Below are 23,251 nucleotides of genomic sequence, written 5' to 3' on the forward strand. Positions count from 1 at the left end.
GCCAGATACCGGGTCCTTTGACATAGACCGCATATCCAAAATAGAAATAGAGTTAGTAAAAAGACGGGTTAGACCCGCACAGTTTGAGGCTATACGACTATGGAGGGTAGAAGCAATGCACAGGCGCAATGCTCAGAATAAACAAAAAGCAAAGGAGCAGAAGAGAACGGTAAATCAAAAATTACATGATCTAGAGATAAAAGAGAAGGGTGAGAGGCTAGATCAGTTGGATAGACATATGATGATTAAGAACAGTGGGGGTATGTATCCTGCCGTGCCGGTGCCTCGATATGAAGATGTGATAGGGCTAGAAGCAGAACAAACAACGACTGAATTATTGTTTCCAGGAGCTACAGCTCCACCGGCAGACAGTGAGGGTGAAAGGGTGGAATTCCCAATGAAGTATGGAGACCCAGATAGGTTGATAGACCATAGGAGAACGACTACTGTAGAAAAGGATAGAGATGGAGACTTGCAAATCCTTATGACCGGGCTGTATGGCACACCCCTCAATGACAGCCTACGGGACCAATTGGGGCGTTTGACACCTTTGGAATTTAGGACAGTGGCCACTAAACTATATACCTTTTATGAGGGTAACTGTAAATTGAGAGGACAGAGTACTGCGGATCTGCCCTCAGCATATCAGGACGCTGTCGCGTTACTACCAGTGACTGCGTCCAGTGTTCAGTTATGGGGATGTATGTCCGACATAATAGCGGAAGTCATAAGGGGCGGTGTTGAATGGGAGAAGGAAAAGAGGGCATGGGAAAGAGAGGTGAGGGAAAGAGAGGCTAAACTCAAAGATGCAGACCAGGCGGGCCAAAACGTAGCTAATCGTATGATAGCATCCATACACTCGCAGTCCATGTCCACCCTGGTGAGTCTGATGGAGGGCCTTGGCTGGCCTATACAAGTAAACGTAATTAAATATCTTCTTATTAGGGTGGATGATATAGAAGAGGAAAAGGAGCCTAGATATGTGTCCCAGTGGAATAGGATTAGGACGGAATTGGATAAGAAACTGCTATCTAATATAAGAGTGGATGATTCAGGGGTGGAAGAATGGAGGATGGCTAAGGTGGAGAAACTATTAAAAGATTATAAAAAAATAAAAGAGAAAGCTCTTAGTCATCAATCCTCTGTTTCGCCACCAGCGCAGGCCCCTGTGAGTGAACAAACAAATACGGAAAAGTTACTATTAATGCCAATGAGAGAGTGCCAACCCACCATAGAGGCAGCCACTGGTAACATGATGCGCACCTATGTGTATGTCCCTTTATCCCGAATTGAATTAATGCATATCACCAAGTCCATCCCCGACCCCTGTATAGACCCGGCAGGATTCTACAAAGAAGTAGGAAAGTTATTCAGACCAGGGTTATTTACCATAGAGGATGTAGATAACATATTGTTAGCCATTGTCCCAGAAGAAATATGGACCCCCTTTCGTGCCAAAGACAATGAAACAATAAAATGGAAAGATGTAATGGATGCGAGCAAAAATAGAAAACTGCATGAGGAATATCCTGAACCCCTAAGGGGGCATGGCATGGCAGTCCTGAGGGCTCTAGAAAAGGTGTTACCCCCATTTGATGTGAATGTGGAGAAACTGTCCGCTGTGATACAGGGTGCAAGTGAGGAAGTAGCACAGTACTTTCTGCGTTATGAAGCAGCATTCAAAGCGCACAGTGGGCTAGAGATAGGGTCTGAAACGGGCCAACGGTACTTTGCCACAAACTTTGTAGAGGGGCTCCACGGGCCAATTCAGGAGAACATTAGGAGGGCAGAAAGTACATGGATGACTAGAAACCCCCGGGATCTCCTCGAAATGGCTAGGTATTACGAAAGAGGGGAAAGAGTGAAGGGACAACAAAAGGCACGACAAGAGAAGGATTTAAAAACCAAAGTGTTGATGCAACAGTTGCATCAAGGGCCCCAAGGCAGGTATAACTACAATTATAACGGCCCGTCACAGGGCTATAGTAGCAACATGATAGGGGGCCAAGGGACAGGAAGAGGTACAGTGCAAGGAGGTGCGCTATATGGGAGGAGGGATGGGCTACCCCAAGATGTATGTGCCTTCTGCAAGAGACCCGGACACTGGAAATCCCAGTGTCCCCAGAGTGGTGGGAGAGGAAGGGGCGTACAGCCCCCTTCACAGACAACATTTGCCCCAGGAAATAGGACTGGTGGGTACGGCAACCAAGACAATAGAATGTTTAAACCCCCTCAACCCAATGCCTTTGACGGACAAGCAAGAGGGGATGTTCCCTGGCCGGCCCCGCCTCCCCCGAATCTACTGTATCAGCCACGACAAACGACACAAGTGCAAGGTGTATGCCAGGGTGAAGAATGTGGAGAAGGGGTATACTATAACGATGATTTTCAGGATAACACAAGCGATATGTCCTGAGGATGCCGGAATGAGATAGCGGGAGTGGTGCAGGTTCCTATAGACCAAAGGGGGCCTTATGCCTCTATTAGGATCGGCCCCCAGCGAAACTTGAGATGTCTGGTAGACACGGGAGCTGGAAACAGTTCCGTGAATATCAGAGCCGTCCCCGCTGTCCCATTATCGGATAAAAGCAAGGTATCAGTTGGATTTGGGGGAAATCCAATAAAGACTCCTGTAAGTGAAATAGTAGAAGCGGAACTTCATGGGGTAAAATGGGAGAATGGGTGGCTATTGACCAATCACTGCCCAGAAAACTTGTTAGGTATTGATGCATTAAAAACGCTAGGGGCCACAATATATTGCTCCCCCCAGGGAGTGAGAATGACCATAAGCAAACCTATGAGTATGATAGGAGTAATGCAAACCCTGCCCCCGGAACTCCAAGACATCCCGAATGAACTATGGGCCACTCATGGGAATGATGTAGGAGTGTTGGATGTTTCCCCAGTAGTAATCAAACTAAAGCCCGGTGCCAGGTTGCCCAGGATAAAACAATACACGAGGGAGAGCAGGCACTATATCAAATAGTGCAGGACATGATACGTTTAGGGGTGGTAGAGCCAACAAATGATAGCCCTTGTAACTCTCCGATCCTTCCAGTACACAAGAAAGGTGATGAAGCCTTACCCTATCGTTTTATTATTGATTTGAGAGAAATAAACAAAATAGTAGAACCCAGATATCCAGTTGTCCCTATTATTTCAAGTGTACTCACTTTAATTCCCAAAACAGCGAAATGGTTTACGGTAATTGATTTGAAAAATGCCTTCTTCAGCATTCCTATTGCCGAAGAAAGCAGGTACCTGTTTAGTTTCACTCTTCGAGATAGACAGTATCGATTTACTAGAGCCCCGCAGGGATATACAGAAAGTCCCGCCATATTCAGCCAAGCACTAAAAACACAGATGGATAACCTAGCCCTACCCGCTAACACTCCTCTGATACAATATGTTGATGATTTGCTATTATGTGCAGCCACCGAAGAGGAATGCCATTATGTGACCAGATTGGTGCTAATGCACTTAGCAGAGAATAAGCACAAGGTAGCCCTAGCCAAAATGCAGTATGTAAAACAAAAGGTCCATTATTTAGGATTTGAGCTGTCCGAAGAGGGGCAAACCCTGTCTACTGATCGCATTGCTTTGATACAGTCCATAAAAGGTCCAGACACGGCAAAAGGTCTCCGAAGGATAATTGGTGTTTTATCCTACTGTAGGCACTGGATTCCTGAATTCTCTGTATTGATCCAGCCCATGCTAAAAGCCTTAAAAGAAGTACAAGAAAACGGCCCATTAGAATGGACACCTGAGATGGAAAAAGCCCTGACAGCTATGAAACATGTTCTATGCCATGCACCGGCCTTAGGCACACCTGATTATACTAAGATATTTTGCCTTTTTGTTGATGAACAGGAAGGTTGCGCTGTGTCAGTCTTGACACAGGAACAAGGGGGTAAACAGAGACCATGTGCATATTTTTCTAGCACTCTGGACTCAGTAGCTCGAGGCCTACCCCCATGCATGAGAGCAGTAGTTGCAGCAGCAACAGCTCTAAAACAAAGTGCAGGTATCATCCTAGGGAGTGAAGTAACAGTAAAGGTTCCACATACGGTAGATGTTCTTCTGAATAGAGTGCATACACAGCATTTGACTACAGCTAGACTCACACAGTATGAGATGATCCTGTTTGCCAGTAATGTAAAAATTGAACGGTGTAACACTTTGAATCCAGCGACACTGCTTCCTTTGCCCACCTCACCTGATGACATTAGGCATGATTGTGTGATCCAAATGGAAGAACACACTAAGGGTAGAGCAGACCTGCAAGACACCCCGCTGGTTGATAATGAGGGTATATTATTCTGTGATGGTTCCTGTTTCAAACTGCCAAATGGGGAGACAACAGCAGGGTATGCAGTAACTACAGGGGAACGGTTGATTGAGAGTGGGAAAGTGTGTGAAAAATCGGCCCAGGCAGCAGAATTAATTGCGCTAACGAGAGCATTAGTGTTAAGCAGCGGTATGAAAGTGACAATTTATACTGATTCAGCCTACGCTCATGGGGTGGTTTCCAGTTTTGGTAAACTCTGGGGAGAGCGTGGGTTTTTAACCTCCCAAGGTGATACTATTAAACATGCCCGATTGATTGCTGAATTATTGCAAGCCCTTACGCTGCCCAAAATGGTGGCCGTAGTGAAGTGCTCAGCGCATAAAAAAACACTGGATTATGTCACGCAGGGAAATTCTTTGGCTGACCAGATGGCTAAACTAGCTGCCACAAGGGACACTCGGTGGGAAGCCCGACAGCTCATAGTGGGGAGGGATGTGACTATGGAAGGGACGAAGGAGCGCATAAAGGAAATCCAAGCAGATGCAACCATTGAAGAAAGACTATCTTGGCACAAGGATGATCAATATGAGGAGACGGTAGATGGGCTATGGGCACATACCAAAACGAACACCTGGGTACTACCTGACGCATACTTACCTGTGATAGTGAGCGTGGCTCATGGTCCAACCCACGTTAACGCAAGAACTATGGAAGAAGTTTTAAGTACTGTGTGGTACAACAAAAGATTGGGAATGTATTGTCGCCAATGGGCAAAACAATGTGAAATATGTGTTTTATATAATGTGGGGAAAGGTGTACCGGCCCCGGCGGGCCACAGTAAGTTACCCACCTGCCCTTTTGAGGTGGTGTATATGGACTTTATACAGCTGGAGCCTGTAAATAAACATTCCTACTGTTTGGTGATGAGATGTGGGTTCTCAGGATGGGTGGAAGCATATCCCCTGCGGGACAATAGAGCCACCTCCACAGCACAATGCATATTGAAACACTGGATGCCCTTGACTGAAATGGCCGGATGCATTGTCTATTGCATTATTGAGTATGCGTACTATGCCTAAGCGTACACATGGTTTATCTCCTTTCGAAATTGTTATGGGGTGTCCACCAAGTATTGGGACCCCCATATCACCTAAGAGATTGTCTGAGCAAGCATGGCCTGCATTACAACAGTATTGTATTGGGTTAACTAATAGACTGATTTCTATTAATGCACAGGTGAACGCAGTAGCTCCATCTCCTCTGATAGGAGAAGGTCACGACGTGCAGCCTGGTGACTGGGTTGTTATAAAAGCCTTCGATCGCACCAGCGGACTGCAACCCAGATGGAGGGGCCCGTTTCAGGTTCTCCTCGCAACACAAACTGCGGTAAAAGTTGATGGCAAATCGCACTGGTACCACGTGAATCCAGAAAAGGGAACCAACCAACCCGAGGTTGCAACAGTACTGCCAGATGACACTAGTAGGTGTGCCCATCGCCTCCGATCCCGTGATGTGTATGTGCCAAGCAACGTGTAAGGACACTGTTTTGAACTTTGATCATTAGGGAGATGAACATTTGGACTCTCTTGTTGGTTTTAGCAGAATTGTGCCTTACTGAAGACGACGGGCTTGTAGCCTGAAGGGCCTTCGGCGTTCCCCTCCTGGGACAGGCACTACGAGACGTGGGACAGATCGGATGAAGGTTTTCAGTGAGACCTACCACTATTAGAGTAATAAGGACACTGGTGCTTTAAATAGGGGATATTGCTATATCGCTAGGTTGCAACTGATATACGCTGTATACTGAGCCATATACTGAACTATGTCTACACCCGTGTATGCTGGTTTAGTCCCTGAACGGATAAGTGTATGCTCCTCAAACACAGAAGGTAAGAGGAAAATACCAGTTTGTACCACAAGAGGCAAAATTTTGTTTTCTGTATGCACGATAGTAGTACTAATAGCATTTGCCATAATATTCTGGTATCTGGAACATCCATCTAGATATGAATTAAAGAACCTGTTGCCCGAGTCAAATGAAACAGGGAGAACAGATTGGGTCAAGAGCAGGAATCGAGATGCCTATGACCAACACGACCCGGAAGACTATGCTAAAAATGAATACGTGAAGATAATAAACACAACATATGGGGTAGTGAATAAAACTGATTGCTGGATCTGCACCCACATGCCCCGACATAGCAGTGAAGGCATCCCAGTGTACGCATCGCCAGTTACTGAGGATGCCGGGTGTACATTAATTTACATGAGAATAGTGTCAGCACAGCAATACATGATACCGAATACCGCTTGTTATGTTAGAGGAGAGAACAAAACCCTTCTAAAGGAAAAGATACGCTATAAAATCAAAACTGAGGGAATCGGGCTTGCACCTGCTATGGTACAGATAGTAAGAGAACCTCCTCCCCCTATCACCATCACACAAGAGTTTAGGCCAAAGAATATATGTTTTAAGAGGAGCGCAAGAGGTAATCAAAGAATGATCTCGGGGTGCAGTCAAATGGTGAATCTAAATAACTACACGAAGGGATTGTTACAGATTGAAGGACATGCCTACGTCTGTAACAAGAGGGCTTATTTGTGGTTAGCCAAAGATTTTGTTGGGGTATGTTACATAGCCAGAATAATGCCGGCTGTGATGGTATATGCCCCGTCTACTCTGCATAAAGAAATACACAGCAGAAATAAACGAGCAGTAAACCCAAAAATTCCTACGTATCAACCTACAGGATGGGAAACGTTTATAGATCTGATGGGGGTCCTGGTTCCTCCAGCGGGCATCTTTATGAACAGTCAAGAAATCCAAAAGCTAAACAGGGCCATTGAGTTCGTAATCGAAGAATCTGCAGACCTAATGGAAAACATCACTTATGAAATGAAAGCAATTCGGCTAGTGGCTCTCCAAAATAGGTATGTCTTAGACATACTCACTGCAGAAAGGGGCGGAGTCTGTTTTTTGGTGAGATCCCAATGCTGTGTTTACATACCAGAAGGGAGTACAGGAATCCTGGATGGAGTAAACAAACTTCATAAAGTGGCGGATAGCATCCACCAGGAGGAAGGGTCAGGAGATAGCTGGTGGATGAAGCTCCTGAAAGAAATTGGATGGCAACTTCTTACGCCTATACTGGTTCTAGCGGCAATAGTTGTAGGAATTTGTCTCTGCATCCAATGCTTCCCGGTATGTGCGTCGTGCTGTGTTTCCATGTGTTCTTCCAGCATAACGCGCCTAAATCCAATGGATAAAAGCCATGTACAACAGGAATTTTTTGACATGGGAGGCCTGGAGAAGATTATGGTACATACAGTATGTGATGATGTTGCTTTCCTGCCATCTGCTTATGCTAGGACTGTTTAGATTGATGCTCAAGTGTGAGCAAAGGGTGGATTGAAGGTACGCATACATATGTAATGTTGTGCTCACACTTGGAGTTTGTACTAATCACCATATGTGTTAAAAGAATGTACCTTTTGTTAAAAGAAGAGGCATTCTCTTTATACAGCGGCGTTTAAGACCTGCTGACCTGGCAAGAACTTGTTTTTAACAGAAGAATTGTGTTTGGTCACTGTATGTCGAAGCATGCTGAGCCTGCTAAAACTATCTGCAGATTACGGGTGGGGAAGGAATGAGTAAGCACAGCCTCGTGCACAGAGATAAGGACACAGAGGGGCACGAGAGAGAGCGAATAACAGATAACAGGAAACCACAATAGCAGATGTTGAACTGTTGACCGTTGATGCAAAGTCATGACTGGGAGGAACCGCCTTGTGGTGGACATAATCTATGTGCAGCAATGTATGACAATGTAAAACAGATGGGTATAAAAGGACCACGATGTGCAGGGCAAAGGGCGGCACTTCGACGACTTGCTTTGCGAGACGGTTGAACTTGTGGCCCATTCGCGAATGCTTGTGTGTTAATAAAGCAATGTTTACTCAACTCTTTTCTGTTTGAGTTTTTATAGGGTCCCTTTTGTACTGGTTATGGTGACGGCGAGAAATCGCACCCACAGCCCGGTGCCTGCACCCACCTGCGAAGTAAGAAACCTTGGGGTCATCTTTGACTCCACTCTCTACTTCTCCTCTCACATTTCAGACATCTCTAAAAAATCTAACTATCAGCTACACCTCCTCAGAGGTACGCTACCTTTTCTCACTTTCCCCCAGAGGCTCACTGTCTTCAGAGCCCCACTGTCTTCAGAGCCCTGGTTCTCTCCAGGCGGTTGTATACGAATTGATCGTTTTACAACTGCTTGAATGACAATTTACCTTTTCACAATTGACCGAATTGTGAAGGTCAATTGTACCACATATGTGGGGGGAAACCCCCCACAACCCCCCACCCAACGCCAAACCCCCCAAAACCCATATATATATATATATATATATATATATATATATATATATATATATATATATATATATATATATATATTCGATCAATTGTGAAAAGGTCAATTGTGACACTTTAAATTCGGTCAATTGTTCATTCGAACAATTGTAAACGACCAATTTGGGTAATACCCTCCAGGCTGGACTATTGCAACAGCCTCTTCCTCAACCTCCCTTCTTCTGCCCTGCACCCTCTGCAAGTCATCCAGGACAGAACCACAAGACTTATCCTTTGTCTCAAGCCCTCGGACCGCATCTCTCCGGCACTGAAATACCTTCACTGGCTCCTGTGGCTGCAAGGATCAAATTCAAGACCCTCTGCATTGTTCACAAGGCTTTCTGGGGCCTGGGACCTACCTACCTGCAACCCTGTCTACCTAAATACTGTCCCTCACGAGCCTTCTGCTCATCTACCTCCAACCTTCTGCAAATGAGATGGTTCTCCAAGCAGAGATTTGGAGGGAGATCCTTATCCTTAACAGGTGCCTCCCTCTGGAATAGCCCCCCGGCTGCCCTCTGTCTTGAGCCAGATCTCCTTAAATTCTGGAAACTCCTCAAGACTTTCCTCTTCTCCTCTGCCTTCTCTCTCCCTCTACCCAGCTAACCTAGTTCTCTGTTTTTTCCCTCTCTTCCTTACCCCAGTCTCAACCAACCCGGTGCACTTGATCCTCCCCCTCCCTCTGACCCTCTTGCACTTGCTTGATCCATATGCACACCACCTGAAGAACGTCTGCCTGTTCTCCCTTGTCTTCACCCCTTAATTGCACTGTTAAAAATGCAGAATTGCCATCAGACCTATTTGCTGTCTCCCAAACTGTTAAATGTATTTTTTACGCACTTACTCTGCCTGTGCAGATGACTATCATCTCAGAATTTCTAGGACTCTGAGCGACTGTATGTTTTTTCCCCATGTAACCACCCTCCTTGAGCACTTTGAAACACTTGCCCGTGTATAGGCGCTACATAAATAAACAATACCATGCCATACCAAAACATGCAATTTGCAGCTACAACTCCTTAATAAGATCAGACACATCCTTCCTCCTGATGACTTCAACACTGCAGTCCAAGCATTAGTTCTCTCCAAGATGGACTACGGACATTCTCTACTCACTGCACTCCCCAGCAGCACCCTTGCCCCCCTGCAAGCCATACAAAACGTAATAGCCAGGCTCATCCTTCTCCTACCCAAACATTCAGATAGCACCCCACCTCTCGCCCAGCTCCACTGGCTCCCTGTACCCCAACAAACTGCCTTTAAAGGACTCTGCATTGTTTTCAAAGCAACCACCAGAAACCCCCATTTTACCTTCAAGACAAACTCAAACCTGTCACCCACACAAACACCATACTTGCAACCCAGCACCCCCTACATATTCCACTCTGCATACACACAAAAACATGCATTTACCTACTGTGCAACTAGGGCATGGCACACCCTTCCTTTTCGCATCCACGCTGCACCCTCCATCACCACTTTCAGAAGAGCCTGAAAACATACTGGATTCTCCCACACATATCCCCTTCCCTCAATCTCCCCTGCCACCCATTGTCTATTCTAATATTTTTATCCTATAATGAAAACATTTTGTAATTTCTGTTTCACGTCCCATATTTTCAACATTGTGAGCCTTGTAAGGTGCTCTGAGAACCTCTGGGTAGGATCAGCACTGAACAAAAATTCTAATAAATATAAATAAATAAATAATGTATACCCAAGGTATTATACCTACATGGCGGCAAAAGTGAGACTAAAAGAAAAGAAGGGTGACTTTCAAAAGTATGCACTGGGATGAGGAAGACAGACAAGGAGGTCATGCCATGTTATGGTATAATGCAATACCATAGCATACGTGTGGCACAAAGGTGCTTCTGAGAGCTCACAGAAAAGCAGTTATAATAGTATCTTGTGTTTAGATATGGGCAATTAAGATTTGTGAATACAATTCAATAATATATATAGCAAAGATATATACACAGGCACATGCTTATATGTATATGCATGAATGTATGTGTGGTTATTTAGGTAATAAACAATAAAATATAACATTATACATTTATAGAAAACATAGATTCCCACAGAGACATATCAAAAACTGTTATACCGAAAAGCATTTGAGCATTTAATACAGATATTCCCTCATAATGGGCGCGTGTGGCTGGCGGAAATACTGCAGAGCAGATGTGGAGGGGAGGCGAGAGTTGGCACGCTGCAGCATACTGGGACCTTCTGCGTGCTCTCCCCACCTGTCGCCTCACCCTGGCATGGTGCAGTGCATTGCAATGTGTTGTGGTGCAAATATCTCGGAAATGGTGCATCCTAGCCTTAAAATGTTGTTTTCAAGAGGACCTTTCAGTGTTGTTCCTGGCATCGAGATGCTTAAAAGGAGCTCTCTCCACTCCTTCTACGACCACATTGATATTTTGCCGATTTCAGGCAACCATCTCATGTGTGAAGGGGCTGAATTCTGGGGAAAGGGGTGGAGTTTCCAAATCTCATGTAGCCAGTAAAGTCCGGAAGGTCATAACACGTAACTTTGCATAATTTGGTGCAGATTGGTGGAACGTGTGGAACTGTAAAAGGAACAAACTAACATAGTTTCTGCTTTATATAGAGAGATTAAAAAGGGAAGCCTGCAACTTCCTGCTATCATATCAAATACACAGGTATGTAGCCAGCAAAATTCCTTTTGATGCCATGTTGTGTGTTATATTGTGCTTTACTATTCTATGATATATTGGGCCTCATTACGACCCTGGCGCTAAGTGTTTAACGGCGCCGTAAAAGGCTGCGACGCCGTTAAACACTTAGCGCCTGATTACGAGGTCCCTTTGTGGGACCCGACCTTAACGGCTGGTTTTACCAGCCGTTAAAGTAGGGTGCCGCGAAGGGACCTTGGTGCTAAGTACGGTGCCGCAATTTGCGGCCCGGTACTTAGCACCTTCCCCATTCCCATTGAGCCCTATGGGGCAAAAATGGGAATGGGGAAGGGCCCATGGTGAATGGGGAATTACCGCCCCGCCAACCTTGGAATGGGGCGGTAATTCCCCCATTCACCATGGCGGACCCCGGCATGGACCATGGTGCTGATATGGTTTAGTGCCGGGGTCGTAATGAGGCCCATTGTGTTATTATTCACGTACAGCCTTGTGCTACATACATGTAGCACACAGCTCCTCATGATCACAACTAGAAAACCAATAGTACAAACTATCTCACAATTCACATCTGATAAAGCAGCACACTAGACAGTAGACCAGCAGTTGACTTAAAAAACAACCTGTTAATACATTTGAGAGGATACCATTGTTCCAGGAACTACACTGTGTACTGTACAGCATCAATAACAAGTGCTCCAGACCTCTGCCTGGCCCTTAATTGGCTGACGTGGTTAGCTTCAGAACCTTGCCTGACTATGACATGGCTGCCAACTGTTTCAACTATCCAACTTGTCCTTGTCCCAGTGGTGGGAGGGACTTCAAGAGAGTGAGACTGTCTCTGTCTTTTTCACCTTCCTTTTTCCCCCTCACTCCTTTTCTGCCCTCTCCCACCCCTGTCTAAATCGATGTCATTGATGTCATGGCACTGGTGCTAGCGTAGATCCACCCCTGCCAGTGCCCCCCTACATACCCTCCCCCCCACAGCATAACTTCTTCCCTTGGCTTGTGAACCAGCAAGACGTTCGAGATAGCATGCCTCAGAGACTTGTATGATGAAGGTGAAAGTGATAACTTTACAGTACCGCAGCTCATCTGCACCACTATACTAACTTATAAGGGAGTCAACAAGCTTTTCTTGTGAGTGCAACAGTTGTCTGCCAGAGGGGCGCATTGGATCAACAAAGGTTCCCCTGCGGGGGCCTTTCCACATCATAAGAGCTGTGGGTAGCTCGAGAAAGCTACTTTTCTCGTCACCATGGGCGTAGTCGGTTTTCTCAAACGTGAATGGGGGCACATTTCTTAAGATATAATATTAGTGAGACGCATGCTCAGGCCTCTGGCCCCATGTTATTCACCATTCCAGGAATTCAGTGGGGAATAGCTGGGCCAGCCTACATACACTGTCATGCTCAGCAAACTTCACTCTGTGACTTTACTTTTATGGAATACGTCTCTTTGGATTCCAGTGCTCTTACAGAATGAGTGTTCGAATGCCTCTAATTCTAGGCATGGAGGCCATTAGGGGAAACCAGGTTCAGCAGCTCCTAAACTTAGCAAACGTCCTGCAGCCCCTGGCAGTGACTCTGCTACCATGATGAAATAGGAACTGTCAATGCTATTTGGAAATGTGTGGCTCTCAGGAGTATCCAGTGCAATATATACAGAAAATAGCATGATCTAAAATCTGTTTTCAATTTTAGAGAACACGTCCATTGTGAGAAATGCTAAACGCTGTAACTTTTCGCTTTAGTTCAAATCGGTGCGATGCTCGAGGAAACTCGTTTTCATACTTCTTGAGTATGGAGCAAACTCAATCTGAGGGACTGGGATTTTTAGCCAGAGCTTTTTCAGTTTTTACAATGGTGGGCCAGTCTTTCTTTTCTCAGTTGGAACAATAAAAGAATTAAATAACTCAATTGTTCCTGTACAGAATTTTGAAAATGTTTTAATGGTATTGACAAAGGAATATCTTGCGGTCCCTGATCTATTTAATTTTTTACATTCTAGTACTTTCAGTTGTGCATTTAATGTGGAAAATAAAGTGACATCTGCAGAATCGGTTCTCTGTTATTCCATCGACCACGTTTACTTTGCGGCCTTCTGCTTCAACTGTTCTAGGTGGACTTTCTTCATTGTTTTCTTTTAATGGGTGGGTCCCCCTCATTCTCTCTGCCCTTGCCCCACACCCCACCGTCAATACTACCCGTACAAACACACACACACACACACACAACCGAAAAAAGTCGTAAAAGTAGGAGGAGACGCAAATTAAGCATGGTCGATGGAATCACTGCATACCACCATAATGCAAACAAAGAAATACGGACAGGGTGAACTAATTACGTCGGACATGGGATAACTGGAGAGGTCTGTCGTTTATTTCTATTAAATAAGTAAGTGTGTAAGTTCCAGAAAATAAAGATATTTTTAAGAGGGCACAATTATGAATATTCAAATATTCTCAAACTTAGAGAAATAGCCTACGTAGAACAGTGCTTTGAGGAAAATGCGAGCTTTCCACACCAGCAGTTCAGCAATTTAAGCTCTTGCCTCTAAAGATGTGTGCTGCCTCCAGTCATGCGATGGAACATCAGTCTATCATCATCCTAGGGTTTACCAATTGAATATCATTGTAGCACTTAGAATTGGCAGTACAACATAATGCAGCACTATAAAAACAAGTTGCATACTTAGCAAGATAGGAGGTGTATGACGTATGTTAAATTTGTGGCACCATGTTTGTGACAGGAACTCTACATGCGCAAGCCTCCTCCACCACCTGGCATTGGGGTACATCTCCTTTGGACAAAAGGGGCCCAAATTGCAGGTCAGGCTGTACGTGTACAAAGCAAGCGCACTTGGCATGTGATGCAGTACCTGGGCGCGGGAGGCTGTCCCTTTCATCTGTTGACTATATCACTTTCACATGAGGCTATAAATAGCACAGGGTGTGAGGCTAAATTGGACTGGCCTCAGATGGCAGTGCTTATCCATATGAGGTTGTGCAGGCATTTGACGGCAGCTTCCCTGACATGTGATGGTTCAGCTATGTAGGTCATTGACATGTCATGACTTCACCCACGAAAGTTCAAAGCCACCCCCGAGTTAATAAATGGATAGTAAACAAAATACTTTTAAAATCTATCTTGGAAAATATATATTATAATAGAATCTTATACTTATTGCAGGAGTTTGACATCAGTGATGCCAATTCCTCCAATATTTTTTTTTAATTATTTGTTTGACTCGCGAGTCTTTAAAAAATGAATAAAACAACATATTTCATTATTTGAACCATACCATTAGAGCAATACATTCATAATGAAAAGGAACAAAAAATAAAAATACATAAAACCCTATTATCCTGATCTCTATCAGATCGGTATTTTGCCCAGATCTGCCTTTACTTCACCTTTCTTTTAACTTCAGCACCTTATGCAGCTCTACAGCATAATCTCACAGCTTTTCAACACACATATCACTGCAAAAGAAAGTGTGGCGTTGCTGCCCGAGACAATCTTGTCCCAGAAGAACTCTGAAATGATATTTTCTTCTTCTCGTGCAAAACGCCTGAATTATGTCAAGCAGGAGTTCCATGTCCCCTCGCATTCCATGAGTAAATGCCTCAATGTCTGCTGTGCTGGGTCAATGCAGACTTTACATAGTTGCTTTGCATCACAACCCTGATGGCACCTTGCCAACACTTCTCCACAAAGAACCAGGTTTAACCTGATTCTTAGGAAGCTATTACGCAGGGAACTATCTGGGAATATCATCAGGTAGTTTGCAGGGCATCCTAGTTCTTTTTCGCCACTTAAAAACAGGTTAACAGATGCACCCATGCACACCTTTTCTATAGTTGTTATCCAATCCATGAGCTGAAGTTTTTGTTTAACTTTTAGTGGGTTGGATACAAGAGTGCCTACATCAAGGTCAACACTAAAGAGAAGCTCTCTTACCTTACTCTCCAATAATCGAAGGACTGCAGATTTGGTCTTCAGCATATGACATCTAATGTCGCTATATAGGGTTGTTTCTCAACCAACCAAAATATCCCGATATAGGGAGATTAGTTTCCAACGGGCCATGCACCCTAGGGATTTTAGGCCTAGTTTGTATCTGAGGCTCCAGTTAGGTGTACAGGCAGGGAGACCTAATACTTTTTTCCATATCCGCCCCTCGAAAACATGCTAATTGACTGACCACAATCGTGGTCTAGCCTCCAGCCCATAAAGAATGACTGGCACTATTTTTGCCAAATAGTACCTAATCAAGTGAGAGATCGAACATTTGCAACATTTCTGGTTTCGTTTCAGCAGTTGTGCAGCTCCCTGCACTACCTTTTCTGTAACTTCTGCTTCAACTTTATAAAGAGCTGGAGAGGCATGGATGATGTATCCCAAGTATTTCACTGACTCCACAACTTCAATTGCTTCACTATTTAGTTCCCACCTTGTGAACTTAGTTTTCTTTTGTGGGTGTTTAAACATCACAATGTTCGACTTGGCAGGGTTTATGGAGAGTTTGTTAGCTTCTGCGTAAATACTCGGTTTCGTCAGTAAGCGCTGCAAGCCTATTGGTGTTCTGTCTAACAGCACTATATCATCTGCATAGGCCAGCCAAAATATCTTTTTCCCATTTAACACAGGGCTGGCCAATGCAGATGAGTTTAAGGACAAACCTATGTCTGCCAGAAACAGGTTGAAAAAAAGTGGTGTCCTTAGTTTGTCCAACTGTATCCTTGTGTTGGTGTCCCTATATAGCTCCACCAGCATTGAAAGAAGTGTTTCCGGTAAACCCCACTGTCTTAGCTTATTCCAAAGAAGGGCCTGGTCCACTTGGTCGAAAGCCTTCGACCCATGCGCCAAAAAGGGGTAACAATCTATTATCTTCAGTCTGCTCACTTACAAGGTTTAATATGAGGCCATTTAACATTGTTGACATTCCCTTCCTGTAGCCCGTCTGGAATCGGGATAGGATATCATGATTTTCCACCCACTGTGTCATCTCATTCAACAAAAGCTTCATAAAGATTTTACTCTTTATGTCGAGCAGGGCTATAGTTCGATAATTAGCCGCTGCTCAATGGTCTCCAGCTTTGAAGAACGGGATAACCAGGGCTGTTTTCCAAGAATCTGGAAATAAACACCTCTTAAGAATCTCATTAAACAACCGAAAGAGAAGTTGTGACCGCAGAACTTGCTCTTTTTTGAGTATTTGGTACATCAGGCCATTAGGGCCTGCTGCCCGCAAAACAGACAATTTAATAATTATCTCCTCTATATCCCCTACGTCAAATTTCAAACGCCATGGTATATGTGGTGTAACTGCAAAATGGGAACTGTCGATTTTTTTAAATACTTCTATTAGATGCTCTATCCAGCCCCTTTCCAAAACCAGATTACACAGTGTGCCTCCGGAACCGCCTTCAAAATGGTTGATGAGCGTCCAAAAACTTTTGGTATTTCCCATCTCTGAGAAGTTTGAGGACCTTCTCTCCATCATTTTGAAGTCGGGAGGCTCTCTGAAGAAATGACCATGATCTGTAGTTTGCCATTTCTCTACTCATTTCTACCTTATCCATTTGTGGTGGATATCCTGCTTGCTTTATTTGCCGTATAAATTTTTCTAAATTTTTCTGTGTTCTCTTTTCCTTTTCTGTGTTTTTTCATCAAAGGAATGAGTATGCCTTTGTTTCACCTGATGAGCTGGTTAATTGGGAGCGGATGTAGCCCAAAGAAATTTGACAAACTTGTGGGGGTGGCAGTTTGTTTCCCAGATCACTTGTGGAAGCTTCTTCTGCTGTCTATTTAGGTTTTCGCCTTAACTTCTATACTTTACTAGTCTAACTTTACCTTTATTCCCACTCAACCGTTGCCTATTTCTATTTGGAAGAGAGCTGAAGAAAGCAGGAAAAGATAGTTCCAGCCTACTGTGGTCGTTACCGCCATCATGCTTCATAGCTAAAGTGGAAGGGAATGCATACAAGTTCCAGGAAACAAATATATAGTCTAAAGCCGAGGAAGAGTCCCCTCTGTGCCATGTCTTAGAAGTCCCCAAATCTCCCTCTGAGCTACCATTCATCATTTTAAGATTCCAAGTGTCCATAAAATTCAACCACATTTGCCAATTTTTTGTCTTATTTGCAGTTGGGTGATTTTTCATGAACTTTTTTGATTGCGAACATTCTGCATTGAAGTCGCCAGCCAGGATTATACTGCTGTTTGCTGGGCCCAGTTTAATTGTCTACAACAGGGATCCCAAAACTTCCAAAAACAGAGACAGCTTTGAACGGGCGGGGTTCCAGTATATATTAATCAATACCCAATTGAGGGCTAAGCCTTCATGAAATGAACTGGCTCTACATGCTTGAATACCCAAAGGGTTTTCAAAGTTAGTAACTATATCCTTGAAGATATGATTTTTCAGGGCTAACAATAGCTCTCCAGACGCCCTGCCTTTTGCTTTTTGCAAAGCTGGCAAACAGAATACACTAAAACCCTCAATACTCAAGGGATTCACCAGCCATGTTTCTTGCAATAGGATCACGTCTCCTTGATTAAATAGGTATTCTTGCATATTTTTTACCTTAAATGTACTGGTACCCCGCGTGTTCCAACTGACAATGTGTAGGCCATCCCTCCTAAAGCTGCTGGGAGCCCACACCTAACTTCTGCAAAACCTGCGTATCTCAGGAAGGAGGGAAAGAGCATCGTCCTGTAGCTTATATTCGTTTTCTTTATTTCTGTTCACTTCCTTTCCGGGGGCCTTGGTTAAATTTCGGATGGATTCTGTGGCTCTGCCAGGAACCACAAGAACACTCTGCAAGTCACTAATTGAGACTTCTAGGCCATGAGCCTCCATGTTTCTAGCTTCATTTAGGATAGCATTTCTTGCTATGGATGATGAAAAGACTGTGGTCTTGTGCCAAGGGGTAGGTTACAGCTTCAATGTCTTTTGACGAAAAGAGGTTGATGTTTTTAACTTTCTTGATGATTCCCAAGATCACCGCCCAATTTAGAGACTTATGTTGTTTGACTTTGTTACAGAGTCTTAACCATACTCTTGGGATGGCATATTCTTTGGTATTGTTTAAAGTTTGCTCCGTAATTTCTTTGGTTATCACCTGTGATACTGGGTCAAAATTATCCTGATTAAACTGCAAATGATAGCCACGGATTTCCTGATTCCATTATACATACAGCCGGCTTGCAGAGATCCGGACTGTGGAGGATTCTGTGCCGTGACTGATGTTAAAACTCCCTGTGCTGCTGGAAAATTCTTCATATTTTTCTTGGCTGCGAGGAAAATCGGGGCCAGCTTTAAACTGTTTTGGATTTGAGCTGGTGATGGTTCGCTAACGATATTGGCTTTCTACTGCGATATGAATATTTTCTGGAGAAAAATTGGCGCCAGTTTAACCGTATTCACTAAATTGTCTTTATTGCGAGGTTCTGATAAGGATCTTTCAGTCTGATGCACTGTCCCCAATCTTAATCCATTTACGTTATTCTCCCCTGGAACCTTTTCCAGGGTACTATGATTTTTTTGACTTGATTCCGTTTGGCAACCAATGCTGATGTTCGTAATCTTGATACTCTCCTCTGTGCTACAAGGTGCATTGATCTTAACCTTTTGATTGCTATTTTTCTTCTTCCCTGTAATTTGTGCTTTGCTTTGTTCATCCTCTTCTTCCGGGCAGTCTAGCACATTACAAGTCCCGTTCGCTGATGTTATTACTACATTGACATCTTTAGCTGTTAGCTTTTTCTTTTTTTTATCTGATCCCTCTAGAGCAGTAGCATCGGAGGGGCCTTTACTTTTTGCTTTCTTCTTGATATCTTTAGAAGTAAGCTGCGTAGTCTTTGATCTTTTCCTGGTTTCTTGGCGCTTTCTCATTTTTCTTCTGCTTCTTAAACGTTGACAATGCACTGGATTCCATCCAAGTTCCCCCTCACTTTGCTTCTCCGTTTCTGCAGCCGGCTTTGTAGATGTTACTTTCGCGGTATTATCCAATTCCCCTTCAGCTACATTTGCTAGCTGAAAAAACTCCTCCAGCAATGACTCTGAAAGAGGTGCGTCATCGAAGGGTTGATTTGGAATAGCCTCTTCTTTTGTTTCCGGAGCTTGCGGAGTAACAACTTTGTTCAGGGATTTAACCGTTTCACTCAATGATTTGTTATTCCTTTCGTTTGCTTTGGACTGGAGGCTTAACATAGTTTGTATCGATGAAATATCTAGACCTTGTTTGACTACTTCTAATCTTAGGTCTCTTAATGGTGGGATCACATTGATATTGATAGCCGTGACCAATCCCACCAAGGTGGATTCACAGGATGCCACTTCGTTCGTCAACTCCAACAGTGTGCCCGCCTGACCTTGAACTTCTGCTTTTAAAAGTTCAAAGACTGAAACTAACGAGTTCAGAACAAAATTCAAGGCCATCAATGTATCTGAACTTGGCTTAGAGCTGGTTATAGGCAAATCTGCCTGAATTGCATCCTCTGACGTATGTGGATCAAGTATTGGGGTTTTTAAGGTACTGCTAGTTTGGAAGGAGGAGGATAGTCTACCTTGCCCATTACATACTGTGTCCTCATTATTCTCCATCTGATCAATGGAGGAATGCATTTCAACGCTACACGGTGTAGTTTGCAAAGTTGGCTGCATAAGCCAAGAGGATGCCAGATTTCCTTGTACATCGTTGTAACTTTTGTGCCTTTTTTTTCCCGAAATGTGCTTGGATTTTTTTGCTGAATCTTTTGGGTAGTTACTGTGTACTCTAGGCCCCGCTGCCAATGTTGCAAGAGCGTAGTTTGGTGTGTCTGCTCAGCACCACCCTTTGGAGTGGTGAGTCTTTCTTCGACGTGAACTTGAGCATGGATGGTTGCTTGTGCAGAAGAATTTACATTTTGAATGACCGTTTGAACAAGGGGGTGTCCTACAATTTCCGAGTCCGGCATGTAGGATCCATTTCCTTCCACCTCACTCTCCTTATCCATGGAGAGTGCACTGCACAACTTCATATCAGCTCTTACAGTCTGCTTATTATTGGCGTGCTAATGGAGCAGATATTGAGCTCTTTCAGATGACTGCTGGGTAGAGAGGGCACGTTATTAGTTCCGTGCTTAGTCTCACTAGAATTATCCTGTACAGTACGCTGGGATCAAAAGAGAAACTCCTGCAGTCTCCCGGCAATATTTAACTCCAGAAAGTTCGATAAAATGAAACAAGCATATAGGCGACTGGTTGGTAGATAAGTCGACAGAGCTCATAATATCAAGCGTGTCAATAGTACCACAATCTTCTAGGTGCTCCACGGACCACGCTTCACACACACACACAGAGCACAAAGTCACCAGTATTTTCGTAGCTACTCATAAAATTCGCCAGGATCAAAGGAGAAGCTCCCGCAGTCTCCTGGCGATGTTTCAAATGTTTTTAGCCACCACACGTTTTCGTGTGTTTTCTTGTTGGCTTTTCCCCCAAAGCGGTATGCTTTGAGCATGTTAAAGGCACTATACAGCCCAAAGGAACTGCTCACAGCTGCTCCCAATTTGAGCACTTTTACTATTAGCAGGGGACTCGGAAAAAGTTAGAGAGGGGCTTAAAGAAAAAAAAAGAAAAAAATGCTCTGTGCCAGAATAGTGCGAATAGGTCCTTACCACGGACTTCCTCGGGCTTTCTCGGGTCTCAGCGGGCCGCCTCAGAGATTTTCTCTAAGATTTTCCTTCCAGGCTCGCCAGACTGCTTATCACAGCCCCCACCGTGCCACAGGTCCACACCGCCTCTGTATCTCTCTGTGCCGGCGTCTCGCATCTACACCGAAGTCGGAGTGCGTCCGTCAAAATTTCTGTCACCTGCTCTCTCTCCGATGCCGATGCCAGACTGCAGCCACACTGATTAGGTTTGAGGAAAGGACCTCAGCTAGCTCCCGGAGTCAAGCCGCTCCTCTTACAAAACACGAACAGGAACGACTACAGAATGAGGCCGCTTCTGAGGCTGTATGAATTAATCTCTTTGCTCGAGGTCAAGCAGTTACACAAATCTCCCGGTATCCACAGAACATGAACAATTCCTCCGATATCATCAAGGTCAAAGGTCATCTGACAGAAAGGACTTCCTGCGATTCAATTGAGGTAAAAAATCTTGTGATGTCACTTTTATTCAAGTGAGTGAATCCCTTTCAGTATCTTTGGCATTTCAGTGAAATGATATTCCTGCACTTTGGATGAAAAAACTTGTCCACTAGAGAATGTGGGATCCACCCTTCTGTCATTTGCCTATTTCTACAAAGGCCAGTCTGAGCCTGGCTGTCACTACGGTCCAAAGAAAAGGTGCCTAAGGCACCGTTTGTTTGATTCTAAATATGCATCTGACTTCTGGCAGTGAGTATAGAGGGCCACCTTAAGAGTAACTGGCATTTACTACCATTTACATAGGGTTCGGCCATTCTTGGGAAGTGGTGGTAGGATTTCAATTTGGAAGAGCCAAATGATTTACCATCTATGATGCATGTCATTTTCTCCGAGAAGCATAATATGGAATTTCAAAGTTATTCTGCAAGTTTCTTGCAATAAATAGTGGCATCACCTCTACTCCATGCATACTTTGGAAAGGGTTTCTTGCTGGTGTAAGCAACGCACCTGCGTTCAGCAGTGTTCCGTCTCCCCTCAAAGACTTCCTGGACTCGTGCCTGATAGGATTCTCTAGACGGATCTCTGATGAGTTCAGAAAAATCACGGTGAGAGCTTGTTTTAAAGAGGCATGGGGAATGGTACCAACGCCTCCCCCGCCCACGAAATTCATGATGAGGAAGAAGCCAGAAAACACTGCAATCACCCATTCTATTTCAGACCGATTCCCAGTGGTTCCATGATTGATAAGTATGTCGAGAGATATCCCCTCAGCCAGCCATGCAAACTGAACTAGCCATACAGGCCAGGTGCGGCACAAACTTACCCCATGAGGAGCCCCATGTCATGACCAAAGACACCTCCATCAACAGTCTCAAGAAAAGCACCCAGAAGCCATGTTGCTTACGTCGTTAGGGACACCATGACATAGCACAGTTAGATATGAAGCACACGTGCTATCCGCACTTCGGGACATAAACACACACTCGAATACATGAAGAACACGAGCATACAGTCCTGTAGTTAGAGGACAGACACATATACATACTGTCATTGCTTTTATTATTTTTGCCATTAGCCAAACGCAGCAACGCAGAAACTGCAAAAAGCAAGAGATCCTGAGCAAAGCTTGCAGATGCTTACAAGCGAATAACCTTATGGAATTACCGGAGCACCTATGGGACCTGACATTCCCCCAACCGAAGCAGATGGAACGACCATGTAAGGTGGACGAGAGAACACTGCTGATAAGGTAAGGAGAGGGAAGCACAGTGTTGACACAGAAATGAAAGGGGTAGGCATGCTTTTATTATTTTTGCCATTAGCCAAATGCAGCTGCGCAGGAACCGCAAGAAGCAAGAGATCCTAAGCAAAGCTTGCAGATGCTTACATGCAAATAACCCCATTGAACTGCAGGAACATCTATGGGACCGGACAAAACCAAGTGTGACTAACCTATGGAGAATGTAGTATGGCGTAGACACTGTAGAAACTACATTACAATGGTTTAAGAAAATTACAGCAGGCCTCTGGCCTCTCAGCAAGAGGCGAGTTGAGCTGAATTCAGACTTGACAGATAGTAATATGTGTGGGGAAGGACCAGCTGCCAAGGCTACAGAGATACGAGTGACATTCCAATCCCTAGACGACAAAGGCACCAACTTCAGTAAACACAAATAAAATCCTCATATTTCAGAGCTGCACTGCTCAAATTTGTGGTTTCTGAACATGTGACATGGCTGAAGCAGAGAAT

This window comes from Ambystoma mexicanum, chromosome 5q (genome assembly GCF_040938575.1).
Source record: "Ambystoma mexicanum isolate Mex_15411 chromosome 5q, UKY_AmexF1_1, whole genome shotgun sequence".
Taxonomy (NCBI): domain Eukaryota; kingdom Metazoa; phylum Chordata; class Amphibia; order Caudata; family Ambystomatidae; genus Ambystoma; species Ambystoma mexicanum.